The following is a 17,743-nucleotide window of genomic DNA, read 5'->3' as shown; positions in this document are numbered from 1 at the left end:
TGGCCAGGTGCATGGCTTACAGAGTGAGCTCTAAACAGCTACAACAACTGCCAATAACTGCACCCAGCATCAAAGAAGGATGTTTGGTGTGGCACCTTGCAGCCTTGTAAATCCTCATCTAGTAGCTTGGGCTATAAAAGCATGCAATAATCTTAATGGCCTGTGTCTGCACCAAGCCCACAGAGTCAAAGGCTCAAAGTTGCTGAGTGCCAAGTACCATTTCCAGCCCACATCAGCCATCTACTGGCTTTGACATTGCAAAATGTTTGAAATACTTAAAAATGTTGTTCTGTTCTTTTAGGGAGAACAGGAAGCTGGAATTCTAGCAAAACGGAGCGTCCCATGGAAAGTGCCTTATTTAGTTTAAAAATTTTGGTTCTTCTCCCTGGAAATGGAAAAAATCCAGATGTTCTGTGCTTTTCTTTGAAAATTCAGGCCACTCAGTTTTGGTCTTTTAGAGAAATAGTTGATTTTGAGGGCTGAGATTTGGAGAAATCTGACTATGATGAGGTGGTTGAAGGATCTTTCAGTTAAATCTTTTCAGTAGTCTCGTTGTAGTCAGTCAAACACTGCAATAATAGTCTTTGTAGGAACAGGCTATCAGCCTCAAGATCATGCTGTTTCATGCCATACAAACTCTAAAATGTATAATTGTGCTAAATAATTAAATGATGAATAATGATTTTCAGGTAAGTTGTATTAATACACAAAGGAGATTCTAGAGGAAGGCACTTGCCTCAGACTTCTTTTACCCTCACGCTTCATTTGGTGCTAGCTCTCCAATGAAATAATAAAACTTTAGTTTAAATTATGTACAAAACTTTCTTGCAAAGTTGAATGCAACATATTATACAGCAAAATGTTGCTGCTGGAAAGGTTCTCTGATTTCACACCCGAATGCTCATGTCCTTTGTTACTGTCATACTGGCTGCCACTTAATACTCTTGGTAAACTGGCATATTCTCCAGACTGCATGTCCAATGGTAGGCAGCACTGCTTGGTATTTGCATTGTTTTCACATACTGAGCAGCATTAAAAAAAAATTGTATTTTTTAAATAAAAAAAATTGAAAAAGAGATTCTGGGTTTTTATTTTGCAGGAGGTGGTGAAGTTGCAGGAGGTGGCAAAGGCTGCAGACTGTAAAATATCTGGCAGTCTGCTGAATCCTGTAGGGCCCACAAGTATGCGCCCTCGCTAATGGCACTTCTAAAGCTCCACTGGTCTGTGTTGCCTACTGACATTTGTGAAGTTGATGGCTATTTCCTTTTCAAAAAAAGTCAAGGAATTGAATGCGGAAAAGCACCTATTAAAACAATATTAAGTTAATAAATGAGTCACACAAGCATCAGTTAATCAGTTAAGACTGAGCACATAGCCTAATTGTGCATATTTCTATCTAAAAGTTAAGATATAGATACTAATTTTTCTTCGCTTATACCTGAAGTCAGGAAAGTTACTTCAGAGATACAACAGCATGAATGAAAGGTGAATCAGCATCACTGTACTAGTTTTGTAATCACATATAATTTTGCAGATATGAGATGTTCAGGGGAAAATTGTTATAAATGCTCCTTTTCTGATAACCCAATATAAAATAGACTGTACGGTATGTTAATTCATCTACACAGACAAACACAAACATTCCTTAGCTACCACACTTCTTTCAAGGTTTTTCATTTCCTACCAAACTTTAACATTGTCTGAATATTTTTATTTCATTATCCTTCAGAATTCATGTATCCCTCAGGATGCTAGTTCTGCCATTCATTTTTCATCACGAATGTTCTCCGTTTCTCATGGAACTTTTATTTTTCAGAGGAAAGGTCTAAGCATTAGGTGTTCATTTGTTAGACTTTCAAAAGCCGTGTGTTCAAACCTTGGCAAGGCAGACTTTGCCTTTCGTTTGTCTCTGAAGAAAACTTGCACTTCATGCTGTTTTTAGAAAGGAATATTTCAAAAACATGTTTTATAAAGCAAAGTCTGATCATGTGTGTCCTGAAGGTAATTGAATTTTGGTGCCATTTGTACAAACATAATTTGGGATTAAAGCTGCTAGAAATTTATATCCTGACTATTTATCAATATCAAATTCCAGGGTAATGAAACTGAAAGCAAACAGCATCTGGGTGTATTGCAATGACAGCCTTTCTTCCTTCAGTGAAGCAAAAGGGGAAAATGACAAGAGAATTATTAGGTTAGATAATTACGGGAGAAAGAGCAGAGTTTGCTTGATTTGTTGTTTGAGAGTTGGCATGGGCTGAAGCGGCTGAAGTTTATTTAAAATGCAATGAGCTTTTGTACCTTACAGTATGCCAAGACTCAAACCGGTCCAACATTTTCTGATGGAAGATATCTCCACTGGGAAAGGTTTATGCGTTGAAAGTGTAACTTTTTATGGAAACGTCTTGCTTTCAGCAATTCTCCTGGTGCAACATTGAACACTAAGCATGACTGATCCAGGCAGTTTCTTATCAGCAGCTCCCCAGCAGTCTGCCAAGACACCGGAGCAACTCTTTCACGTGGTCTTCCAAGGACCAACAACTTCAGGTTTTCCAGACTTGCAAACCCTAATGTCTGCTCAACACTCCCACTGTCCAGGAGCTGCTGGAGGCAGTTAGTTCTTCTAATCAGGGGAGAACTATTCTCTTTTAAACTCTAATTTTAAACTCCAGTGTTGTTTAACCCTAAATATTCCTGCACCCCTGGTCCAGCTGAGGGCCCCAAGTGGTTTTTAGTACACAGTAAGACACAACTCATGAACATAACAAGTTGAGACAAGGAAGGGGATAAGTCAAGGGCAACTCGATTATATTTGGATACAATAATTAGCAGACTTAGAATATCAGTTACTTGGCTACTGACACCCAGCAATGAACATTACTTTTATTTAATAGGTTTCCTGAGCCATCTCAGGACATTATTTTAAAAGTATTTTGGCACTAAAGATGCAAGCCTCAGGAGTTAGGCATGTATGTGTTTTTGGGAAGCTGATGAGGTACCTGTCTGCATCTTACAGAGCTTGAACTATTTTAAAAGTCTGCCCTCTAGTTTCCCATAAGAGTTACTGGTCACGATGCAGTATTTACATATCCGTTTTGATTGTGATTAATCTCTCTAAAACAATTATTCCCTCTTCTTTTCCACAGAAAAATACTACTAAATGTGTAAAGCAACTAGACTCAACATTAACCCTTTGGGCAATGTTTTGTACTAGAATCATAGTGTAAGTAGCATTGGTAGGACCAGAATTTAATTTGAAAACTAATGCTTTGAAAAGTAGCCTTCATTAATGATAAACCCAGTAAATGCAAGAACAGAAATGACTGCCTGAAAAGACTCTTCTGCATTTTATCATTTCAGATTGCTGAAGGAGAAGCAGGACACGCTGTTCATTTACATTACTATTGAGAGGGGGGTGGGGGAAATAAAAAAGTATATTTCTTCAGTAGCCAGAGAAGCCCACAAGGGCAAGCGCCAAGCAGCATGCATTACTTGGGTCTGCTTTTATAGTTAAGGGAGGAAACTAGCAGCTAACTGGGTCCAAATCCTGTTCCTAGAAGGAAACAGAGATGATGTGAAATGCCCAGAGGCCTTTGTTGGTAAACACAAAAAAGTTCTTTGACACTTAAAAAAGAAAGAAGTCCTTAAATGAGCGTGGTGTCTAAATGAGGTTATGCTGGTGTGTTTGCACAAGCTTTTTTGGCTGGGAAGCCCGTGAATATTTCAGCAAATGGAGCTTCCCTGCCTCCTCCAGGAGAAAACTGTACCTGCAGCTCCAGGCTCTGGGGCCGACCTGCAGCCCAAAAGCCTGGCGATGGAGGCAACATTTCCCGCTAGGGTTAAGAAAGAAGTGGGAACAATTCTCCAAATGCTCCTCAGCTATCACTTTGTGCTCTAGTCGTTTGAAAATGAAACTGCAGTTAAAGTTGCAGAGAGAACCGTCTCAGCTGGGTAGATGATTTTAGAAGCCGCACAGGCATATATTGTAACAAGCACTTTGCCGAGATCCTGATTTCTTTCAGTCTCAGCAAAGGGATGTAGCTCTGCTGTGATTTCAGCTCTTTTGGGATTTTTGAGGGATTTCACTGGCACTCAGAGGCTTTGAAACTCAGCAAGGCGCAGTGCTCCCTGCTACCCTTCAGTTAAAAGAGGACATCTGCCCAGAAATACTCGTGCCATGCCAAAACCTCTCAGCTAAGTAGCTGTCTGGCAGCCCCTCCAGAGGAGCGAAGGCAGGAGTGTTTGTTTTTCCAAAACGGGGAGGCAGGTGCGGCGTCGCGTGGCTCGCAGGTCCAGCAAGGCCCCGCAACGGGCGCAGGGATGGGGACCGGGCAGCGGTGGGGCTTGGGCAGGGCAAGCACTGCTGTGCCTGACACAACATCCATGTCACCACTCCAGCTCTCTCAGATTGCCTTGACTGCTATTAGTGGATTAACAGCAAGCTCTAGATCTGAGGGACGCTCACACAGGGCTTCTCCCTGAGGAAACAGAAGAGGGAAACCAGCAAGCTCAGCCTTCTGCATTTGGGCAGTGACACCCAATTTATCCATCACGAATTCTGCCTCTTCTGACACCTTGCAGGCAGCACTGCAAATAGCCCACGTTTGACTATCCGTGCTAGTTACAGTTTCTAAAAATGCCACTTTCTCCTGGTCATATGGCTTGTTCTCAACAGGATTCATCATGTAGGGGTTATATTCCATAGAGTGTACATCTGATAGGTTTACACATAATATTGCAGCATGATGCAACTGTGATTACTCATGGTACTATTCATCTACTTGGTTTCTTTCAATATAACTCTGGCATGTGCAATAAAAAAAGGCTTTGAGTCAACATTCATATCCCTGCCAGTAAGTATACAGAAGAGATGAAAGATGGCTATGGTATTATTTTTGAAATATTCAAATAAGGACTGGGAGGTCTCTGTGCACTTTGCAAATACTTCTTCTGAAATGCTTAGCACTTAATATGAAAAAATATAGCAAACAGGAGGAAAAAAGTGTGGTGAGAAAGCGATTACTAACTGTCAAAAACTGGCATCTGGTCCTTCTCTAACCCACATTTTCTGCAGCCTCTTTTGAATATTTAACACTCCTGTCCTGGTTTACCTGGCCTCCTTGCACTGTGAAAAAGCGAGGTCTTGATACGCTCAGGAACTTTGACAGCCATCCTCTACATAACCCACAGTATCTCTTCAGAGATGGATAAGCACAAAGGCAAGACATCATACGCATGCTGCTAATTTAACTTGACATATAACTGGCTATATTAGAAAACTGTGTATTCCGACATCTGGTCAGTGCAGGATATGTTTAGTTCCTCACATTATCTTGTTACTTTGAAGCTACTGCTGGTAGCATGATAATTACCTCTTCTTTGGAAATCTTATTGCTGAGTTGTTAAATAGTTTATACATACAGCTATAGTACGCACAAAGTTCTTTTGTGTCATTAACCTGTGTATACATGTTGAGTTTAAAGGGTTTTGCCATTTATTAGAGCTTCAAATATAAATCCAACTTTTACCTGAAATAAAGACATTTCTTCAAAACATAAATGAAGGTGTTAGAGCATGCTGTCTGTAGAAAAGCATACTGTCAATATGTTCCTTGATTTTGCAACCTATGACAGGCAAGCTTTTAAAAATGAGGTATAGGATTGCTTGGAAGTTATACACATAAGCTTAACTTTTCCACACATCCTGTTTCACAACATTTTTTTTTCACTAAATAAACTGGAAAAAAAAGAAAGTATGTTTTCCACAATGAAATAGAAGGAAAAAGTGAGAGGAACCAGCTGCTGTTAAAAAATTATGCATCCAAGACCAGTGATTTTTTAGTTTTGGATTTCCACCAACATGGTCTAAAATTTCTGTGGAAAAGATTATTTTGCTGAGTTATCTTTATAGATATCTTTTATTATCTTTATAGAAGTCTTTATCTTTTCTTCAGAATCTACATACAACAATTCCTTCTGAAGCACTTACGCAGCTGTGTCAGTATATGTCCTGGATCTGCATGTAGAGAGACACAGAGGTCTATTTACTCTTAGCCAATTCCTTTTTGGGAGAGACCAGGAACAATACGTAATTTGCACATACAAATTCGGAGCAGGATTTTCAGAAGCACTGAAGTGATTTAGGAGCAGAGTTCCCAATGACTGGCAACTGTGTTCCTTTGCACTTGGGGCCAGGGTCCGAGTCATTTACATGCCTAACATGCAAAACTGACTTAGGTGCTTAACTCCATAACTGTGATCCTCAAAACTGCAGCTCAGCTACATCATAACCTCAAAGGCACAAAAATTTTATGGGCCTTAAACTGTGCTCCTGCATATGTCTACAGATACCTGAGTTTTGACAAGCCTGGTCAGCTCAGTACTTAGGTGACCTGCAACCCTGAGCAGCACTGGAAACTTGGTGGGTTTCCACACCTGAGAAGACTTTTCACTTCAGCACCTACCTAATTGAATCAGGCTCTGTACAAAATGCAGCAGCAGCTACCCAGGCTTCTTTTAAAGCATAATTTGTGGACACTTTTGCTACATGAATTACATTAGACAAGGTACGTGGCAATCCACAGGCTACAGGAAGCGGAAGTATGTTTCCCCACTGATGCCTGAGCACTTTGCTAAGCTGCAGTCAGGATCACTTGTCTACAGATTAATTTTGATTCATTTCTGCACAGCAGCCTAGCTTTAGCTCAAAGTGTAGAAAATGTCCCCCTGCCAAGGTAGTCTACAGTCTCCAAGGAGGAAAGAAATGTGGGTTTTAATCCTTTTGAAGAAAAGAAGGACTTGACTTGCTTTATTTGTGCATCCTGGGTGTGTGTGATAATTGCTGAGCCAATGCAGAAGGGGGGCACCAGCATGTTCCTTCTCTAGCTGGGTTTTCAGATTCCTCCTCTGCTTATTTTAAAGAAAGTACTCCAGTGCAAATCTGGAGGAGGTGGTTCAAACTGTAAGTCCAGTGCAAAGGGAAATAGCTCCTGGTTGTACTCAGGATGTTGCTGAAGTCCCAGAGAAGATGACCATCTGATTGTTTTCATCTTTTCCTATTAGCTGTCTCTGTTCTGCTCTCTGTTCAAGGTTCATAGCACCACTTACAGAAGTGGCTTCAGGTTTCTTAATAGCGTATGTAGTGCTGTCTCTTCGAGGTGGCAGGAGAGCAGGTTTCTGAGTGGGGCAGAAGGTCAGTGACTCCTTAAGTATCCCAGGTCTGTGTGATTGGAGATACTGGGGGCTGTGGATGAGAACAGGCATCTCCATCCCTCATTTTCCTCTCTGTATTTCTTTTCGGAGCCAATTCCCTTTTGGAGGGACCAGGACCTGTCCCTGAGCAATTTCGCTGCATCAAGGCAGTGCTGGCCTGTGTTCAGCCCCTGGAAGAGAGCAATCAAGGCAGATGTGACCAGGATCTGCCAGGTAGGTGCCATATGCTCTGGGCTGTCTACTGTCTGCTCACAGCTGTCCTACCCTACGAGTATGGGGCAGTGGTTCCCCATCAGCTCCGCACTTCAGTAGTTCAGGCAGGCAGCCAGTAGGTGTTGAACTGGGCTTGGTGCAACTAGTGGTAGATCCTACAAGAGGATCACCCCCATGGTAAAGAGAAAGCTTGCACAGGGCTTGCAGTGCCTCTCCATGACACCTGAGTTCACAGCAGTGCATAGTTCTGCCATCCTCCAGCTGATGGCTGCCTCAGAAGGCTGCCTGCATCATTCTGCCCAAACATACCTGATCCCTGTGCTGTTCATAAAACCCCTGTCACTGGTTGAGGGACATCAAGGAAAGCTGCATTGCCTCAAGGCACTCTAATACCAGTATACCTGATTTTTATATCTGCGGCTTGCCCTGATGGAACTGGTTAGATGCTGAAGCTCTCACTGCAGCAAGGATCCTGAAGACTTTCCTTTGCTTAGGGATGATGAACCTTTAGCTCAAAAATGAGGCTTTTAGCCTCAGGTCAGCACAAGCTTCTCTGGGAGCCAGTCTCCAACCACATATATGACCTCTATTAAAGTAAGGCATTTTAGAAGTTGGAGCTAATTAGTCTACCTCTTATCCTGCCTCAGGGAAATAGATTTCTTTAATTTCAACCAAACCGCAAATAGCTTCGCACTTGGACACGTAATCAAGTTACCCTGTGATTCAGCAAGTTACTACTTGTCTGCTGAGTTGTGGTGTTTTGCCAAGTCCGTACTCTTATTCATTAGACGTGTGAAGCAAAGCGTGCAGGCTTACACAACTTTCATTGAGGTTTCTGCTGGTTTGTCAAAGACTTAGAAGTATGCACATGCTCAACAGTGGCTCCAATGTTGTCTACTAATGTGTTAAACTACAGTAACTACAGAGGTAAAAATTAACTGTTCCTTAAATGGGCTTAAGAGATTTACACCCAAATTAATTATTCTCATAACATCTAGTAGCAAATCTATTGAAAGACTTGTCAAATTTAAGAAGAAAAATAGGAAAATCATCTGAAGAGAGGGAAAGACTACAGTTCTGTGTCACTGCCTAATTTGGTACTTTTGTACAAAAGGTTTAAACTAAAAAGAAGTACATGTGAGATACACTTTACTGAAAATAGAAAAATATGTGAAAATATGTGAAAAAAATGAAAATATGTCTCTATCCTTCACAGATAGAACCTTTCTTCTCTGACAAAGTAAAAGAGAAAGAGATTTCAGGTTTTTTTGTCCTGATCAAATAAAATAAAAGTTCCCATTTGAACCCTAGAGGGACTGATCAGTTCATCTGTTTTCAGACAAAGTCACAAAAGGAAGGACATTTAGAAATTCAAGATTAAAAGAGCTGAGACTCTTAATTAAATGTCCTGCATTGCACAGGATATACCCTATCCTGGTCTTTGACTGTCTTTTGGGAAGAATACTGTACTCAAGAACAGCCTGACTTGCAAACAGAGAAACAACTGCAGGTTTACTTTTCCTTGCCTTCTGCCTAGTTAAGCTCAAATATGTGGTTTTAAGTCTTCAGATGTATATTTTCTTCCATTTCAGTACACGCTTTGTGCTGTTTTCATCTTAAATATAAAGGCTACACCTTTCAAAAGCCTTGAAGTAACACCATTTAGTTATTGTTGTGATGTCCTTCCCTCTGAACAGGAGCAGTTTGGCTTTGGGGGAAGTTTTTCTTCTTTGATGTTTCCTCTGTAAAAGCTATTTTGCCAGTTCTGCTCTCTTCGTGAGTATGCCGGCATTACTGCTACTCCTGCTGTTCAAATGCACTAATACAGCAGCTGACATAGAGCAGTTAGCCTGCTTCTCCCTTGGTTCATTTGTTAGGAAATGGGGAAAGTACAGCTATAGCCCACTTCTTCCATAAGGGCATTCACTACCGCAGCTATTGTTCGCTCCAAGATTACATTCTCCAATCGCGAATGGCTCTGTATGGCCAGGCAGGCGTAACAGCAATTTTAAGATGAGGTTTGCCCCAAGGCAACAAACAGGAACAAAGACCCAGGAGAACTGAAAGCTGAAGGACTCGATTTATTTTTTATAAGTTGAATAACAAAATTATCAAATTAAAGGCAACATTATGGCAACTTTTCCAAAGTGGGAGAGTAAATTCTGGGCACTGATTCCGGGGTGGAGGGGAGGGTGTTATTCTGCTTTTATTAAATCTGTGTTTGTATATGGAGCTCAGCCATTTGTGGTCAGAAACATATACAGCCTTACTACTGCAACCACTAAATGGAGACGGAGAAAGCCAGAGTTCATACTTGCTCTCAAGTTCAAGTAAAGGTTAGTTCAGTTGAATTTCCCTTCAACTAGTTCTGACCTGATCAAATCAAATGTGAAAAATAAAGTATGACCAACACTGAGAGTAAAAAAAATATATACCTGTAGGACATGCTTATTTATGCTGTGTGGCTTGCTCTCTTAGTGCATGAAAATACACTGTTTTGGGGACTGCTGCTGTGGGTCAAAGAGAAATAAGAACATTAAAACTGCAGCAGGTAGGGAGAGCAAAAAACAATACTGTTTGCAGCATAATATTTCCTCATCAGTGGTGGGACCATGGCCTTGGTGAGCTCTACCTATAGCCTCTACCATTATATGATGTTATTCAACATCACAAGGAATTTGCACTCATGTATGGAACAGAGGTAGCCTTGGCACTGGAAGAAGCAACATCTTTCCAAACAAGGTGCACGTGAGGGGTAATTTGGTGGCTGAAGCAGGCGTAATCCTAACTACAGAAAAGGCTTCATGGCACGTGCAAATGGCCTGCTCGCAGACATAGATCACAAGATCCATGCAATATTGAGCCAAAATTTTCTAAGAGATGACAAAAATTCCAAAGTACATTACTGCAGTAATTTATGTGGCTCTTGAGCACAGGGTTGTGAAAACATAATTAGGTAGTCTCTTATCAAATGCAACGAAGAAAAACTATAAAACAAAATGATGAGGCACTAAATTTAGGAGACGAAAATTCATTTGATTATCACATCAGAGCCATAATATTTCAGATCACACTGTCAGCTTAATTGTCTACAATTTATGTAGATTTGATAAAACTGGCTGAGTTGTTAATAATGCAGTGAGTCGCGCTTTATGTATTCAAAAGCAGTTAGCCTTTTAACTCTGATGCAGGTACTTGAAAACACTTGTGCTGAACATGTTTTGAACTGTTTAAGGTTAATGACTGGAATTACTTATTATTTTGGGTTCTTGATGACGCTTGTCATGATAATGTCTGAGTGCTGCCATCTTCAGCTGCTGGGACAGTTCCCAGGTACAGAGCAATAGCACTGTTCTCACCTGGTTCACAACTTTTTAATAGTGTTGAGTACCACCTCTTTCCTTCTGTCCACATACTTTCTAATGCCCGTGGTTCCCTAGTTACAATTAGTTCTGCCTGGATTCGTATGTGTGTGCCTCAGGGCAAGCTCCATTTAAGTCAAAGGATATTCTCTGAGCATCAAGATCTGTTTGCATAGCAAATAGCCCTAATCGAGGTCTAAAGTTTTAGGGATTTTTGATGCGTTGTTCTGAGATTTCTAAGAGGAATGCATTTAAAGGGTAATTAGCTTTCAGTGATGCAATTCATTCATACTACTTAATACCTATAGCAGGGGCAAGGAAGAAATAACCTACTGACTTCCTCCCTCCTTCACAGTTCACTGATGCCTCCACATCTGATATCTTCAGGGGGCCACATGCCTTTCTAAGCTTCCTTTGAGACATGTCACCCCAGCAGTTACATCCAGCTCAGGGAAATGACTAGACAGTTTAGTTTTTAGAAAACTTGTCAAGAAGAGCACTGATGGAATTTAGACGTTTCTATATAAATCAGTCTGAAAATAAAAGTTCAAGGCTAAGCAATCAACAAAGTAGAAATGTTCAAAGGAAAGCAGTTATTAAATAGTGACTCATTAAAAAAAATGTAGACAGTTTTCTGCTTTCAAACAAAATACTTGGAACTTTCTCCCAGTCTAAAAACTGAGTTTCTCATTTTGGAATGGAGTAGAAATTCGTGGGATCACATTTCTACTGTGTGAAATATTATTTACTTTAAGGGCATTAAAGTTTCAGAGTGAGAGGCTAAATGAAGTCACTTCTTCTGTACATGTGTAGAGGCCTGTTCACATATACATGGCTGCAAACTCTCTGGAAATAAGACGCCAAATATGGTGATGGTAGATGAGTACATAGCAGGTTTAGGTTCTAAAAACCTGTAAAGGCTTCCTGTCACACTCCAGGCTTCTTAAAAAATGACACTTCTTTGAGTAATTAATTTGTACTTCTCTCTTGCAGTAGTAAAAACAGTGTTTGCAGATATAGTTGGTAAACGACAGTTATTTGTTTTGCCTATTTTATGTTTTGAAAAAATCTGTTCTTGTCGTTTGCTCTGGAGCAAAATGTTGTCCAATTTTTCAGAGTTTGTTCTGAAATTATTAGTTCATTTTCAAAACTACAAAACACAATCTTTTTTTCTGTCTATCCAGTTCATGTGGGAGCATCTGGAGTTCACAAGGACATGCCCTGTTTTTTACTCAGTAGAGTAAATCTCATAATACTAACATATGCCTTCAAGCTCTCTTGGTAAGCCAGAGTGTCTCCAGTCTGTTGCTGTCCTCACTTCCACTGTTCAACAAGAGAATATGGAAGGAAACCTCTCCTTGAGTTGCAAAGGGCTGAGGAAGGACAGACTTGAGGCTCACCATGGCATTTCTTCAATGGCAGAGAATACCCTTTCATTTTGCACCTGACAATGGACAGCTGCTGGCCATTTCAGAGACAATGAGCTAGCTTTTTTCTTCACTATCCAGAAACTCTGGGAAACAAACTGTGAATAATTTTATTTTTGCTCAAAGAGATAACATGATTCCAAGGGTTACTCTGATCTTATTTCTTGGGAATTCTAGTTTTCTCTTTCAAATAAATTTCTAGATGTACTGGTTTAGAAAGACTGAAAACATGATGTAAAAGGACTCAAAAAACCTGTAAGGCAAACCAAACGAACCTTAAGCATGCTGTTAAAAAATCCTAAAACCCCTCAACTATCTGGTTTATTAAGACAATTTTACAAAGTGAAAGGGCCAGGCAAAATCGATAACTGGCCATGAAATTCCTGAGCACTGCTAATCTGGGAACTCTGAATTCAAGAATGAAGAATGCTAGGAAACCAGGGGTAGAAAAAGGCAAGAACTAATCTGATATTTACACAAGCCAAACAGTGAGTGGGTGCAGAGATGGATGCTGTGTAGAAAGAGAATGGTAGAAATTCTTGCAGTCACGTCCTCATTCTCCATCCTGTTGTTTCCACTCCAGCTAAGTCAGCCTTAACTCTTGACCATCCTGATATCCTCTGGACGTAAAATTCCCTTTTGTCACATGAAGGCAGGCTACCTGGGCTTAATCAAATGAACACATCTTCTTAAAACAATGGGGCAATTTCAAGAGCTCATACCTATCAGAGTTCTTTGACAAGCAAGGCACTGGGTGTGTTTGCTGGAGAAGATGCCAGTGACTTTGCTTCTCACTGTATCTCTATCTCTGTTCACTCATATCCTTCTGGTCTATCTGAGCATGGGAATAAAACACAATGACTGAAATGTGTATCAGAATAGTGACAAAGGGAGAGGTAGATGGCCCCTTTTCAACTGAGATGCAGCTTAAAAGCAGTATATAGCATGAGACTATGATTAACTTCCACAGAACTCAATGGGAAAAATTACAATATGTATTTTTAGGCTGTGTTGATTGACATTTTTTGTAAATAATTAATAGTAACTCCAAGGAACATCTTGTAAGTATGGATTTAAGTGCTCTGTCCTTTAGGGGCCTCTGTATTTTTCTCTCTTCTCCAAGTGCTGCCAATCTCTGACGTTGCTCTGCTGACAAGGTTCCTCATTTTAGGTAAGGCAAGGTTCCTAATATGGTACAGAGGAGGCAGAGCTGCAAGCAAGGCAAAGTCTAAGCGACTCTGGAAAGCTTCTGCTAGCTGCTTATTCTTATGCCCTCAAAATACACCTCAGTGTCTTCTACAACTTGACAACAGAATTAACCTTATGCTTAGGGATTTAAGCCACTCTCACTATTAAAGGTCCAGATGAAGCCAACAGCTTATCCACAGCTACTCGATGAAAATTTCTCATACCTTGAACAAGACGGGCACCATGTTAATAACAGTCAGGGCAGTTGGCTTAGCAATCTTGTCTGACCAAATTCTGGTGAGATTCTAACTAGAATCATTACTGGTGTCATGATGGGAGCTTTTTCAAATGTGACCAGGAAACGATCCTGTGCCTGCTGCCCATTTGTCCCTAACAAAGATTTTTTGTAACTCCACACTGTGAAACTAGGCAGTAAATTCCCCTTTTCACCTTTGGAGAAGTTCCTCCAGTAACTGTTAATTTGATAGTCCTTAAAAGGAAAAGAATAGACCTTAAATGGGAAAAGACTGGACTATGCTACCTGAGGATTTAGGCCCTTTCAAACTGTAGTCCAGGATGCAGACTCCATGGCCCTCTTCAAGACACATTAACTGAAGTCGTAAAAGGGTTTCTTACACAAATCCCCACACTTGAGGACACCAATATGAAGGGGTAGAGAATGAGGAGGGAACCCAATCGTGAGCTTAGAAATTTGCTGCAATTAATATAAACAAGTAGGTGAAATATCAGATGTTCTCAGTCACATTTGCAGGTGCAATCACCATGCTAGTTATCGCATGAGATATCACAACAATCAGCAATCAGCCACAGCCATTTCATGTTCCATTTGTCACAGATTAAATGCTTCCTACCATTACTTATTCAATAGGAAGTATATTTAGCTGATTAGATGTTATTTTGTTACTATTTTATTTTGTGTATGTTGGCCTGTTGTGCATGTAGAAATGTGGGCGTACCAAAGGAGCAACAAAAAGAAAAAAAAATTGTAGCTGAATAAAAGGAAAATTAATCACAACAGAACTCATTTTTTATATTAAAATTAGCTACATCAAACACATCACCTACAGTTTTATGGAAGAAAAATTCTTTATGACAAAGAAAAGTATGCTAATTAATTAATTATAGAAGACAGATCAGCAGCAAGGGATGACAGCAGGAATATCTTAACTGATAAGCACTTTATGAACCAACGGATCCAGTTTTATGACATCTTATTAATTATATCCCTCCCACAACCTGTTGAACTCAGAACTATGATCTTAGCATGTCTATCCGTGTTTGGTGATCCAACTCGGTGAAAGAGCAAAACTAAAGATATTTAATACAGTTATTCTAACGGGCAAATGAGGTAGCAATGAATCTGTAAATAATTAAGGGTTGTGGCATTCAGCGTTACTTTGACCAACTTCCTGTTTTGCATGTTCCTTATTTTTGCTGATGGGTTTGCACTGTGTACAACTGGCATTAGTGACTGGCAGTACACAGTTACTCATATTTCTGAGCAAGAAAACATGGACCAAAATGATATATGATAATAAAACTGACCACGTTGACTTGCAATTTACTGAAGCAATCCAATGACAAACAACAATACTAGGAGGAAGTGTTAGAAACAATTGTTGCTGTTGTTTAACTTTTGGAATCCTTTGATATGTTTAGGTATATTTTTTGATACTTTTATTAGGGCAGGTTATAGGATCATAGCGTAATGGAAATTATTTAGATTGGAATTATTCTACCAGTTTTGGTGGATATTTCCTACAGAGCACCTGAAGAAATATAAAAATACCAGCAAAGGCGATCCCTCAACTGTGCATGTTTGAAAAGAATTTATTGTACTGATGTGAGAGATAATTTATTTCCAAATTATGAATAACAAAGAATGCATTCATCCATCAGTATGGACTCTACACAGACATATTTTATTGATGACTCAATCTACGATTTTACGAAGGAAGATCAGTTACCTTGTCTTGGTGATGAAGCTAACTATTGGGCAGATGTGACTGTGAATTTCTTGTAAATAAAGATAATCTTCACTGTATTGGCATGGTCAGTCATACAACAATTCCCTAACTATATCAGGACTTGTACACAGCTGCAGGTTATGGCTAAAACAACTGAACTAACCAATGTTCCCTACAGGGCACAATCCTTAGATTTAGTAACTCTCAAGGCTGCTGAATGAGGCAAGCAATTGCTTTACATTTCAGTTTTATTTAGAACTTATGTACAAGCTTGGTTCAGTTTATTTAGCATTGAAATTGATTGGTTTCTCCTCTAGGCCTGAATCATCAAGTTGTGAACCCTTCATGGTCAATTCATCCTGACTATCCAGGCTCAGTGAGAACTATAATGTGAGTAAAGTAGCACTTGATTTTTGAGCAATGATCAAAATCAGCCAACCAAGCTAAGGCATGAGGTTCCAAGTCTCAGCTTCTTTTTTAACAGATAGATTGCAAAGATGTTTTTTTGATCATTCTTTGGAATTAAATTCTCATCTGTTTCGGATGGGCAAGACTGGTCTCTTTTAATACCATCAATTCTTTGAAGCTGTATATATGCAAAATTCGAGACAATCAAAGAAACTGAAAGCAAGGCAATGCAAATAGCTCCAGTGACCAATCATGGGAACTACAATAGGTGTGTCTGAAACAAAAAATACTCAACTAGATTTCTAAGGAGCTGTTGAGAAAAGGGTTCTTCAAGCAAGCCAGAAGTTTAGAGTTTTCTTATTCATTAACAACCTGCTCACTGATAATTTAGCAAGAAGTGAAGAAGGATATGAATTCATCCACAGTCTGTTTGGTCTCTTTATGGCACTGAGGGATAGAAGCAACAGGGAAATAATAGAAGGATGCCACCGTGTCCTAAAAGAAGTTTACTGCATTTCTGAATATAAAGACTGTAAACCTAATATCTGTGTAACAGGAAATCAGTATTTGAGCTCCTTTCAAAGCTAGACTTACCAGCTGGCTCCCGTACTTTGTAAAACTTAAATTGCTTTGCAGATTTTCTTGTTTATAGTTACCAAACAGTAATGGCTATCAGCCCTGTTGGAAATTAGAACTACGTAAAAAATGTGCAGTGTGTCGCTGCCCAGCAACTAAAACCAAACTCTCAGTCTCCAGTGAGTACTGTGTCTGATATTCTTCTAGAAATTAATTTTTCAGATATGATCTGTGACTCTACTATCTAAAATCTAGAAAGCAATATTTCTAACACTAACCAGATGAGCAGGTATGCTGCAATCATTTAGTATTGCATGTAAATCACTGCAGGAGTATTTGGGCACAAAAATGCCCAGATGTTAATCCCTTGGGGCAGAGACCGGCAGTCAATCACTCCCTATCCCCTTACAATGGACAGGCGCTTAATGGCTGAGCATGCAAACCCTCTGATCACTCACTGCTTCCAGCTGAGCAATGCTATTTCATACAGCCATTCCCTCCTAGGAGGAACTACCTTCCCTTCAGAGTTGTCTTCACCCTTTCCTCCTTTCTGCCTTACTCTCCCTTCCTGTAAGCAATGTGGTTGTGATAACCAAGGCAACCTCATAAGAAGGACAGACGGAAAGGACTGCCGAGTGACCTCACAACGTTCAAGATGCCCTCTACTCGGTTAACCATTCCCGTGGAAATCTTTTTCTTAGAGTGAACCTCTGTGCATGCCATAATGTTTCCATCAGACTCTCAATAAACTACTCATAAAATAACAATTGTAAACTTTGAGAATAGCAGTAATCTGAAACTAAATATGGAGTTATATTTATGTCTAAATATCTCTTACAGAGGAAAAGCTCTTTAAAGTCTCATATTAAAAATTCGTATTTCTCTGGGCACCACTTTAGTGCAAAGACTACAATGTTACATTTTACAAAATGTTAATTCTCCTTTTCCCAAGTTTTCCGAAGAGAAAGACTCTGTTGTTTCTTTAAAATAACAGGAACATTATGACACAGCAGGGTAAAAGCAAGAAAAAAACTGATCATTTTTCCTTCTAAATGACAGATTTATGTTGTACATAAAAATAAGTTAATGTTGCAGTGTGTATCAGGGAAATTCACTCTGATTATATGCCATTGCTCTTGAGATCCCTAGTCCATAGCATTTCTGTTCTTACAGAATCCTTTTGCATTGGATTTTTATTTTGCTTTGTTCTTTTATGTTTCTGTGCAGTAAATCCAAGATGATGTTCTTTTACTCAGCTTAACTCCTCTGCCTCCCTTCATGATAAAGAGGACTTGTGTCAATAGCCACAATTGGCAGTTCAGATGATTACTGTGTGACACAAATATCTTTTTCTTATTGTAGCCAGGTTT

The 17,743-nt window shown here is 39.7% G+C and overlaps 1 protein-coding gene across 4 annotated transcripts in view; it reads right to left on the bottom strand.

Moving 5' to 3' along the window:
- The window catches only part of SMPX (small muscle protein X-linked), a 42,863-nt gene that overhangs the window by 11,012 nt on the left and 14,108 nt on the right, over positions 1–17,743 (bottom strand). The gene's annotated exons all lie outside the window — the stretch shown is intronic.

Source organism: Dromaius novaehollandiae, chromosome 1, assembly GCF_036370855.1.
Source record: "Dromaius novaehollandiae isolate bDroNov1 chromosome 1, bDroNov1.hap1, whole genome shotgun sequence".
Taxonomy (NCBI): domain Eukaryota; kingdom Metazoa; phylum Chordata; class Aves; order Casuariiformes; family Dromaiidae; genus Dromaius; species Dromaius novaehollandiae.
Note: the sequence above shows the minus strand (reverse complement) of the source record. Positions and strands in the feature narration are given on the sequence as shown.